We start from the raw sequence: 12,967 nt of genomic DNA, 5'->3' as shown, positions 1-12,967 counted from the left end.
ATCAAGAGTAAATAAATCTACAACCAAGACTGTAAGTAGGGAAGAAATAGGTAGTTTCCTTGATAATTTTAAGACATATGTTTTAGGGAGTCTCAGGGAGAAAATTGACACCCTTAAAATACAAAACAAGAAGAAAGTTGAAAATGTTGCATTATCCATCTTTTGTCTTAGGTGTACAAAGAAACATGCTGTGAGAGAATGTCCTTTAGATTTAAAAAGCATAGAAACCTGTGTTATATGTGCGGAAAATAAGGATACAAAAGAATGTCCCTCTATACCAGGTTTTAAGGCTATGTTCAATGATGAAGGAATGCCAACTCAGGTAGACCCTCTTTACTTTATTGTCAGAATACCATGGCAAAATGATCAAAAAAATCAAACTCAAGGCTTTAATCCTCAACAATTTGCGTAATCTTCGCAAAATAATTGGAATCCACCTATGTCATGGCAGCCTTGGGCGCAACCTCAACCACAATCTTAGAATTAAGTATGGAAAAGTACTTATGGAAGATATTCTCAATATCAACAATATACACCACCTTATCCAAATTTTCCACCACAATACTTTCCTCAAACCAACCATTTACCTCAAGCTCAATCTCAAAATGCAAATCCACAAATTTCTTTGCCATTTCCATAAAGACCAAAGCAGTTACTCATTTAACCACTCCCAAATCCAAACAATAAAACTTGACAACCTATTTACAAATTAGAAGAACAGAATCCTCAAACTTATATGATAACTCTATTAGATCTAAATAATGTTCAATTAAGGTTTAGTAGTGTATTAGAAAGGAAGAAACCATCTATTGTAATTCAGGAAACAAAAAAGAATTCCCAAAAAGATAATAATGACTCTGAAGAAGAGATTTCCCTTCCTCAAAAAGAAAATATTGAAACTAAAAAAAATCCTATACATTCTAATAATAGTCCTATTATATAACAACCTTCAGTATCTATCTCAAGACCACCTTTTCCTAAAAGGTTGAAAATCAATAGAGGAGTAGAAAAATAAATCATATTGTGTGATTATGATATGTTAGATGAATTAAAAAATGTCTCTATAAAAATTCCTTTATTACAAGCAATAAAATAAATACCGATTTTTGCAAAAACAATTAAGGAATTAAGTACTCAAGGATCAAGAAGAAAAAGAAAAGAAAGAAAAGGAATTCAAATAGTCAGGAAAATTGCAGATATCATGATAGGGAAGATAACAATTCAAAAATATTTAGATCCATGAAGCCCCATTGTGAAAACACACATCAATGGAACTGAAATACCGAACACACTGATTGATCTAGGAGCCTCCATAAACATAAGAAGCAAACAAACTATGGATAAATTGAAGCTTCCTAATCTTCAATACACACCATCATTGTTACAATTAGAAAATAGGTCTGTAATTAAACTTGATGGTGTTAGAAGATATATATGTATCCTTATATTCTTGGGAATATCCCGTTGATTTCATGATTTTAACACCCAAGAATAATTTAGGAGGACATCCATTAATTCTAGGAAGGATATGGTTAGCTATAGTTGATGCTTTTATCATTGGTAGATCAAGAGACATGTTTATCTTAGATGGAATCTCAACAAAGAAATTTACATTGTACCCACCTGAAAAAACGATCATAGAAGTAGAAAATGAAGAATCGATAGATGATGATAATGATATACAACCAGTTTTCACTATTACACAAATAAATGAAGAGGATCAAATTTTAAATTCGATAAAAAATAATGAACCCTCTTTATATTATAACAATAGTCAAAATTTTCAAGAACAATGTAATATTGAATATCTATCATCTAGACAAATGTCTTTACATTCTATGGAAAAATTTGGAAACTCTTCAATATAAATTCTTCCAGGGAAAATTTTGAATATCGTTGAAAACCTGGAATAATTACAAAAAAAGAAATTGGTAGAAATATTGCAAAAACACTCTTCTACATATGCATGGGAATACACTAATATGAAGGGAATTAATCCTAAAACTTGAATGCATCATATTTGTATTGAATAAAATGCTAGACCAATTCAACAACCACAAAGAAGAATGAATCCAAACTTTAAAAAAAATTATCAAAGAAGAATTACAGAAACTGTTAAAAGTAAATTTCTTTTATCCAATATCAGACATTCAATGGGTTTCACCCCTAGTAATCATTCCTAAGAAAAATGAAAAATGGAGAGTATGCATTGATTACAGGGAATTGAATAAAGCCACTTTGAAAGATCATTTTCCACTTCCTTTCATAGATCAAGTTTTAGATACATTAGCAGGAAAAAAATATTTCTCATTTTTGGATGGTTTTAGTGGGTATAATCAAATTCAGGGAGCACCTGAAGATCAAGACAAAACCACATTCACCCATCCATGGGGAACTTATGCTTACCAAGTACTTCCTTTTGGATTATGCAATGCCTCAACAACATTCCAAAGAGAAGTACTATGAATTTTCTCTGATCTAATTCATGATTGTGTTGAAGTGTATATGGACAACTTCACACTTTATGGAAATTATTTTGAAGAAGCACTTGAAAATTTAGAAAAAGTTCTCATAAGATGCAAGGAAGAAAATCTCTCATTAAGTCATGAAAAATATTGTATGCTTTTTAATGAAGAAATTGTTTTAGGTCACCATATTTCAGGAAGTGGGATTAAGGTAGACCCATCTAAGGTAGAAATTATTTCCAAATGATCAGTTTCAAGTTGTCAACGAGATGTTAGAAGTTCTCTTGGTTTACTGGATATTATAGAAGATTTATAGAAAACTTCACAAAAATTGCATCTCCACTCTTCAAATTACTTACCAAAGACTGTGAATTTAGTTGGAACTCTAATTGTCAAAAAGCCTTTGAGAATTTGAAAGAAAAGGTCTTTGAAACACCTATCTTAAAAGGACCTAATTGGAAATTTCCTTTTCATATATCAAATGATGCTTCAGACATAGCCCTCTGAGTTATATTGGGACAAAAAGATATCACTCCTTATGCCATTTATTATACCAGTGAAAATTTAACTCCTGCAAAGCTAAATTATATTGTAACTCAAAATGTGTTCCTAGTTGTTATTCATGCCATTAATAAATTCAGATGTTACATCACTGGCTATGAAACTTTCATTCATACAAACCATTTTGCCATTAGATATTTAATGAACAAACGAGTCACTAATGGAAGAGTAACAAGATGTCTGTTACTTAATATCACCATTCTGGACCGACCTGGAAAACAAAACACAATTGCTGACTTTTTATCTAGGATTCAAAATCATAACAATGATACACCTGTAGAGGATAAATTTCCTGATGAGTATCTTTTTGCAGTATCTACTAAATCACCTTGGTTTGTAGATATTGCTAATTATTTGGTTACAGGGAAGTTACCCTCCTATTTGTTTCCTAGAGAAAAGAGAAGAATAATAAAAAAAAGTGCATCTTATTCATGGATAAATGAATAATTATACAAGATAGGACCAGATCTCATCATCTGAAGGTGTGTAAGAGAAGATGAAATACTTGAGATACTTAAATCATGCCATGATAAACCATGTGGAGGAAATTTTCGACAAAATAACTTATTATAATGTCCTCTTAGGATATTATTGGCCTTCCCTTTTTAAGGATGCCAAGGAATATGTTAAGAGTTGTGATAGTTGTCAAAGAATGGAGAAACATGTTCCTTCATATGAAGTGCACTACGACCTCAGGTACTCATTAAACCTTTTGAAAAATGGGCTTTGGATTTTGTTGGACAAATTAATCCATCTTCAAAACAAAAAAAATATATATATATTCTTGTATGCATTGATTATGTTATTAAATGGGTAGAAGCTAAAGCACTTTCTTTTTCTACTGAAAATGTTGTAGTTTCATTTCTTTTTGATGATATTTTTACTTGTTTTGGTTTACCAAGATAGATTGTAACAGATCAAGGAAAGAAATTTACATCCAGAGTAGTGAAAAAGATGTTGGAAGAATATAAATCAAGCATCAGAAATATACTCCATACCATCCACAAGCAAATGGACAAGTAGAGTCTACCAACAAAGTAATTGAAGAAATCCTCACCAAGACAGTTCACTTGCACAGAAGGGATTGGACAAAAAATCTTCCAGAAGCTTTATGGACCTACCATACCACATGGAGAAGCACTACAAGACATATTCCCTATGAACTTGTTTATGGGGAGAAAATCCTATCTCCAAGATTTAGACAAATAAGACATCAGTCAAGTAGGGACTTGACTTATGAGAATCACAAAAGAAAAGAATGGGACAACTCAATGAGCTTGATGAAATAAGGAAAGATGCTATCCAAAATTCTAGTTTAGTCTAGCAACAGAGATCCAGATGGCATGATAAATACATCAAAGAAATAAAATTTCAGCCAGGACACTGGTCATTACTCTTTGATTCAAAGTTCAAAAATTTCCAAGGAAAGTTTCAAACTCACTGGCTTGGGCCTTATGAGATTGATTTTTTTTTTGATAATGGAGAAGTCAAAATTAGGACTATTGATGAAGAAAATGTTCCTCTCTTAGTGAATTGACATTGAATTAGGATCTATCATAAGCCAATGACAAAGGAGGAATTTGTAGAGATTTTCCAAAACAACTCTGATTTGAATTTGGTCAAGAATTCTTCTTCTTCTTCTCCATCTTAAGAAAAAAGCAAATCTTTTATATATATAAAAAAAAAGTATAAACATGAAAACCAACAATTATTGGCATGTTTATGTAGAAAATTCAAGATGAAAACCAAGAATTCTTGGCATCTTAAATTTTCTTTATATTCCATTTTTCTAGTGTTCCATTTTGTTGCATCCCTTTCTTTTAAAAATAAATGGCTACAAAATTGCTGATTTTTTGCAACCCAGACAAATTTATGCAGCCAATTTGACATAAACTTCTGATGATACAATTGAAGGAATGATTGACTCCCTCCACTACAAGGTACCTGAAGACAACATAAAAAATGGCAACCAAAGGTTAGAAAGAAAAAAATTCAAAGGTATGTAGCTCGTTAATTTAATAATAGGGATAAAAGCATTACATATATGAATTATATAGACATGGTATTACCAAAAATCAAAATCATTATTTCTAAGAGTTGATAGTGACATGTCAAATTGAGTATAATCCGCCATTCACTCCTTGTCATTATAATTCATATCCCGATTCACATCCCAATCCATTGAACTGATCACCCAAATCATAAACATGAATTCTCTTAATGGTTAGATTCTGCCACACTCCCTTATATCCTCACTACCTATGCTCTCATTATTCCATCACTCACGCTCTCAGCCTTTTCACTCTAAAAACCCTATCAAGTCGTCCTACCCTGTCAAAACAAAATAGTTTTTGAAACAAAGCTTCTTGGCCATGGGAGTGATAGTCAGAACATACCCAATAGGGAAGAAAGTTTTGGAGGGGTATTCACACACAAAAGGAATGTTCCAGAGGCCGCAGTGGCTAGAATTTATAGATAAATTCGATGGCTTCCATAAAGAAGTGACCAAATCCTTCACCAGGGATTTTGATGGAGTCAAAGTGGAGATAGGAGACATCAAATTCACAGTGACAGAGTCATTTATAGCTGAAGCTACTGGACTGTCATGGATTGGAGAAAAATGGTTCAAAAATAGAGGTATTGAAAGAGAAGACTGGAAGGTTTTCCTAAAGAAACCAAGCATGGACACCACCATTTTCAAGAAGGGCATCCCAAGCATGACATTAAAAAGTAAGTGGAGGAATTTTCTTCTAATAATCCAAAAATTTGTTACCTGTGAAGGAAGGTTTGGATGTATGTTTTTCTATCATATTTGGCTACTAATGAATTTTCTTGAAGAAAATGAGATAAATCTTCCATATTTCTTGTTGAATAGTCTAAGAAAGATGTCAGGGAATGTTCAAAGGAGAATTCAGTTCATAGATAATACAATGTATCACCATGGTCTAGTCAAAATACTCATTCAATTTCATCTCCAAAACATAGGTGAAAATTGGGAAAGCTTTTTAGTAAGGAGTCACTTTTAGGAAGATACTCACGGGCAACCAAATAGCAATAGAACTAAGAGGGGAAGGAAAAGAAAAATTGATAGGACATTGGAACAAGAACCACAAAAGTCACATGAACTGTTAGAGGATGACATCCCTCTTGCAAAAATTTTAGAGAAAATAAAAAAAAGAGATGTTTGAAGAAAGAAAGTCAGTAAAGAGACAGAGACTTCACCTCAAAAAAAGAAGCCTAAAACAGAAAGGAAGAAAAATCAAAAGATCCTTGTCACAGGTATAAGAAGAAGTACTAGACAAAACTCAGCAAAATAATTATCCCCAAAGAGCATAGAGCATATCAATGAAGAAACAAAAGAAAACTCAGAGGGAGAAGAACATTCAGGAATTTCTCCAAGAACATCTCCAAGAGTTTCATCACCAACTTTCACCTCACCTCCTCAGATTCCAAGATGAAGAATGCCAGAAATTGATGCTGTGCAACAAGATATTTATGACTATATTGAATCCCTGGAGAAAAGGGATGCAACAAGAACATCAATTCCAATTCAAGAGGAAGAAGAAGTCCATTTTAATGAACCACAAGAACCTCTAGTAATCAATGTATTAAAACAAGAAATCTTCTAACTAGAGACATTAAACAAGTACATTAAAAATGAAAATCAAGCCTTGAAAGAATAGAATGAAATCCAAATAGCTAAGAGTGACAACCTCCTTTTACATCTAAGTCTGTGGTTTAAGAAGAACAAGAAACTGAAGAAGAAAAACAAGGCTTTACAGAGACATGTTATCAATTTGAAATACAAGATCCTCATGAGAAAACTATGCATGGCAATGACTGGTAAGAAAGTGAAAAGGATGAAGTTAGATGTACTGGCAGAAGTGTCCAAGAAAATGTAGTAGTTCAATAAAGATATCAATTTTTTGTTTTGTATGAGGACATACAAAATCTTTAGTGTGGGGGAATGTAGAGTTCCATAATTGTTTTGTTTTGACACCCCTTTTTCCTCCATTTTCCTCTTTTCATCATCGCTATCAACTTAATAAAAGGAGTAAAACCATAGATTTTGATAAGGTAAAAACCCTTATATGTATTATTATTCATATTCGTTAATGTACGTTATTATTATGTTAAATATTGCATTAGCTACATAATTAACATGATCTTGCAGCTATTTTATAAATTTGCAGCTATCTCAATGGTTTGTGGGGCTCTGGTGCGCTAACAAAGCAAAGAAACACATGGGCTGTTGAGGATCGATCCCCTCATGGATCTCCTCCTATTTGCTCATGCCAATTCATTGAAGGAATCACATAATGCCACGATCAAAGGCACAGGTCAAACACATAGAAACAGAAGTCTGAATGCATCATGTTTCTTCGATTTTCTTTCCAAATAGAAAATTATCGAGATAACGCTTTTACTATTTAAGTTTCAAATTCGGATAAGGATTGATTAAAAGAATTGTAGGCATAGAAGTCTCAAACTGTTGAGCACACATTTTTTATATAAATATGTATCCTCTGTAAAGGATAACAAGGAAGTAATAGTTAATCTCTGAAGAAATTGTGTGAAACAGACCTTTGTTCGCATACTGAATTAAAGTTACGTTTATGTAATTCGATGTTTATGTGAGCGTGATTTACACCTACTGTATGCAGAGGGATTTTGCAGACAGTCGAGGTTTAGTTTATTTCATTTAATTGTTTTCGGTTATTGCATTGTCATTTCGTTCTAGCTTAGTTTCCCTACTTCACTATTTCATCATTTCGTTATAACTCAGTTAAATCTTGTTATTCCATTTGCACTTGAATTTCTTCACAGTTGTTTAATGGTTTAGTTTCTTCAATGTGTTTTGCTTAATTATAGTCAGTGTTAAAAGATTGTTTTCATGCTTTTAGAATCAGAAATTGTATATACTCTATAGTTAGCATCAAAATATTACCTTTATGCTTTTTAGAATCGTAATTTGTATATACTTTGTAGACAACTTTTAAAGGATCGTTTTCTTGCTCTTAGAATCATTTGAATTTCAATATTTTGCTTTATAGCAGCAAGGTGTTTAGGATAGATTCCTAATTTTAGAATGATTAACATATGATGTTTTAGAACGATACTCAATATAGATATAACCTGGTAGATTAGTCTAACAGTAGCTCAACTTCCACTCATTAATTTGTAGAAATCTAACTCTAATCTAATGCTTACAAATAGGAATTTAGATAACAACGAAAATCCCCAAAACAAATATAACCATCATCTTACAAGCTAAAAGAAAGGCTTCTATCATATATGGCGCACTTGCACTTCATAAGTTTACCAACTCCGGTCAATAATTTTTTCTTGCAATTTAAGAACATTAAATTGGCCAAACATTGATAAAATTTTTGAGCACCTGATCACCTTCCTTTCCACAATGTACACCTAAAATCCACCCTAATGTATGGAAATGATAACTCTATTAAGATCAAAGAAACAACGTAAGGGTATGATTAGTATCCAAAAGCCAACCTATAGCTTGTAGATGGAAGTAAATATATTAAAGAGGATGTTAGTTTAGTAATTCTTATCCATTTAGCAATGTAGGCCTGAGATCCACTCTTGATGGGAAGATGAGCTCAAAGGGATAAGAGGCAAAAACTCCAATGTAGGATCAGATAGGATTCAAAATCTAAGGTAAATGGTTGTAAGAAATCTTGGAAGTTTATGGAAAATGAAGCTTTGGGATTATTTTTATTTTTCCCAGATTTCTAGAATCAGTGCACCCCGAGCAAGGGAAAACCTGCTCTGATCAAAGCAAGTTTATAACTAAGAAACTTGTTGCTAAACGCAGGTACCTAAAGGTCTAGGGTGTGTTGGGCCTTAAAATAATTAGAATGAAGTATTCAAGAACTAATGTATTTGGGAGAGTCATGCTTAGGGATTTGTTTAGGAATGATGAAAATGTGTTCATGGATGTGGATTGGTCCAGATTTTTGGCCTATCGACGAGATTTGAAGAAAAGGCCTAAAAAAATTCCCCCCCTAAAGCGCAAAATCAGAAATGGAAATTGATGATTGAATTTCTTTACCTTGTGACAAGCTTGGATCAAGAACAAGTCGTTGGATCATCATTAGTTACAATACATTTACATCATGATATCTTTGTTGAGCGAGGCATACCCATGCTCAACACATAAGATAACAATACATGTGTAATGATAAAGAAGACACATCCATTGATGAAAAAGGGTGGAATGATTATTGGATGTCTATCTATATGATCATAATCATCATTCTTTGTAATCTACCATTAATCCTTAAATAAAATCCCATAAGGATAAAACTATATTCGGGGTCTTCCATCTCGTTCACTCGATCGTTCAATATAAGAGTCTAACCATGTGAATAAAGGAGTCGGAGTCTAACATGGCAGACACCATCTAATTATCAGTCAACGATGTAAGCCATTAAAAGATGTGAGAGAAATTATCGATGATGTTAATGGCTCTCAATGTACAACAGTACAATCTGCATGCTGTGAATGAATGAGTTGAAGTCAAACACCACACGGAATCTGTTGGTCAAAGGTAAATGATGAAAACATGTCGACAAGAGCAAGGAAACTTGTCATTGATGTATACAAATCCCAAGGTACTATAGGAAGATTTCATAATTCAACTTCCTAGATAATGATCTGATGTCGACATGAAGCAACCCATCATAGGAGGGCCTTGATGTATCGCCCATCAACGACACAAAATAGGTATCATGATTTAAGATAGAATGATATCAATGTGGAATTGGTTCAAGAAATACAGACATGGAGTGAAGGCTTAAGAGTATCGTAGCATATATCAACTGAATGAATTCTTTTGAACACATCGATGACATTGAATGGAGTTGGCAACATTGACCCAAAACCGAAAATGGAGGCTCTGAAATGGTATGATGAACCAAAAGACAAGCAGATTTCCCAACCCAACAACCATGAAGATGAAGTGGAAGAGTGTCGTGTTCAAGAGTGACTCACTTCCATTAATAGGTGGAATATCCCATTTTCCCAATTTCCCCAACCATTGTTGGTCAATACCTCTTTATTTTTTAACAATCTTGAGGAGGATAACATATGCTTATATGTAAGTTCATCCTTCGGATGAATCCCTCCGACTCTATTTAATGAACCCTGAGAAGGAGTGGTCTGGTCTCTTCATATTCGACGAGTCCATCGTTGTTTGATGTTTTAATGAGTCTAACGAAGGTCTAACTCGACACCTTTTTCATGTTTAGAGAGCTTGAAAAAGAGGAAAAAAGGAAAACTCCAAAGGTTCCTTTTTGTAGATAGTCTCTTGAGTCTGAAAAAGCAGAAAATAATACTTTAGAGAACCTCTTAGCCATGTTCGACTAAGGTATTATTTTTTCTTAGATAGTCTAGCTAAGTCTGGAAAAGGGTTAAATTTATAATGAGACATCTTTTCATTTACTTTAATGAGTTCTGAAAGACAAGTTCTCGAGAATATTTTTATTTTTAGGGATTCTAAAAAGAGCTGAAAGAGAACTCGTCCTTGAGGAACAAGTGGTATAAAGGGTAGAAACTAGTTCCTATCATGATAGAACTGCTCAAAACATACAAAGGTCAAGAGGATGGCTAATAAGGCCACTCATTGTAGTTGTTTCTTAGGAAAGGGTAAAACAGCCAAGTGAAAGCTTATGATCAAAAAAACAGATGGTGATGATAGAAATAAAAAAAACAAAGGCTCATCTGGAAAAAATAGTTTGATAAAAATGGCAATCACAAGAATAGGATGAGAATGGTTTCATTTTTATAGAAGCTTGAAACATGGGAAACTATGCTGGAAATTGGTTTCATTTTTATAGAAGCTTGAAATGAAGAAAAAAGATTCTTGAAATAAGTTTGCATGCCCCTAGTATAATGACTCAATTCGAGATACATTCCCCCAAGCTTCATTTCATACACCTAAGAAGACTATTGGTTACTAATAAGCAGATGGAATATAGGATCATTTACGAGATCAAGTGAAAGACTTGACTGGGAATTTATGAGATCGAATCAAACACTTGAATTAGAGGGAGATCTCTTTCATTTTTTTATGAGCTTGACATAGGAAAAGGAAATATGCTCATGACACTTTGTTTCATTTTTTAACAAGTTTGACACAAGAAAATGAACTCTACTCAGGACCTCGTTTCATTATTTAACGATCTTGACACAAGAAAAGGAACTCTGCTCATGGGAACCTTGATCATGACCTCCAAGAGGTTCTCATCAGATGGGAGAAAAACACTCTGGAAGGGATACATATCAAGGGATCTAATGGAAATACCAGGCTCCAATACCCCAAGTAGATGATGCACTACATCACCTACTAGATCATCAGTAGATGCAGCATAGAATAGGTTGTTGCATAATTTATTTGTGGCGGGTGCGATACCACTTGCATATCAAGACCATTTAGGGGAGCTAGTTTATTTGGAGTTACATTAGGACTAATAAATTAAATCGGGTTGACAGTCACGATTATTCCTTCATGCGGGAAACAAAACACACAAAAGAGTGAAGAGACAAGAGCTCCCATGTCGTAAACATAGTCATGCCCAGGGAGTAAATAAAATCCAAAGGGACTTGGAATACCATCATATATTTATAGACAATCTTTCCTCCCAAAGTAATAGGAAATTGAGGAAGGATCCCTAATGGTTGAATGGTTCCTTTGTTAAGGGCCAAAAAATTTAGGGTAACAGGAACAAGCTACAAAGAACTGAAATCTTGCCAAGTAGTTGAGGATATAATACTAACATGCACACCTTTGTTTATGATTGTGCCAGGTAAAGGTAAATTATAAGCATGTACTATGATTTGATAGGGAACATAAGGAGGAAGATGATATCCTTCCAGTCGAGTCCAATCAAAGGAAGTGGCCATACCACTTGGAGGGTGTGTCGCGGGAATGGGAGAACAACCCACTAGTGTTATGGGAAAAGGAGAAATTCTCCCATGTGTTATAGGAATGGGAGGATTTCCCCCCTGTTCCATGGGAATAGAAGGATTGTCCCCCAATGCATTGGAATGTGAAGAAATGAGAATAACATGAGAGGTATGAAATTCACTCTCTATGGGAACAGTACGATCAACTGAAGGTGGAATTGAGTCAACCATTTTCTAAACCAATGGTTGGTTGGGAACAGACTCATGAGATTCATGTTCAGAGAGAGTGGGATTGAATGGAGATGGATTCTAACCAATCACTTCATCAACTAGTGGAGGATTAGGGGAAGCTTCCAGTAACCAGTGAGAAGACAAGGTTGAGAAGTTGTAAGGTTTTCCAACACTTTTAAGGCTTCACCCATATAAGGACAAAGGTGAATAAAATGATTTCCTTCACATAACTTACAAGGAAACTTAACTTTACCCTTCTTTCCATGAATCTTGCTATCACTAGTTGAAGGTTTGTCACTAGCATGATCTCTAGAAGATGATGACAAAGGCTAATGTGGGCTAGTGGACCACACTTCCAAGACCTTGGGAATATCATGACAATGTATAAGAAGGTGATCAACCTTACATAACTTGTTAGGGAATTTAACTTTGTGGGGTTGATCGGAAGGTTTATCTGTACTAGTTTCATGGGTAGCAATGTGTTGGGCATGGAATCCACCCACAATAGGTTTTTGGGCCTCAAAGCCTAATTTTTGGTCAAAGATGTTGTAAAACTCCACGACTTGCGGGCGCGGAGCATGAAGTGTACAATTGAGTCATAGGGTTGTCCGCCCTAAACATTGTGTTGTAAATTAGTGTAAAGTCAGCCTACCCATGGTTCGCGAACCATGGGATTGTATAAATAGAGCAAGGCTCTAAGTGGTAAAGGGGGTGATGAAGAAAGAATAGTGAAGGAATGGTTCGAGCTTAGAGTAGAGTTCTAAGTGTCTTGGGTTATAGTA

The sequence above is a fragment of the Pinus tabuliformis genome, chromosome 6 (assembly GCF_031772625.1).
Source record: "Pinus tabuliformis cultivar Carrire ecotype Pingquan chromosome 6, CPIR1, whole genome shotgun sequence".
NCBI lineage: Eukaryota > Viridiplantae > Streptophyta > Pinopsida > Pinales > Pinaceae > Pinus > Pinus tabuliformis.
The sequence above is the reverse complement of the archived record's forward strand: the minus strand, read 5'-3'. Positions refer to the sequence as shown.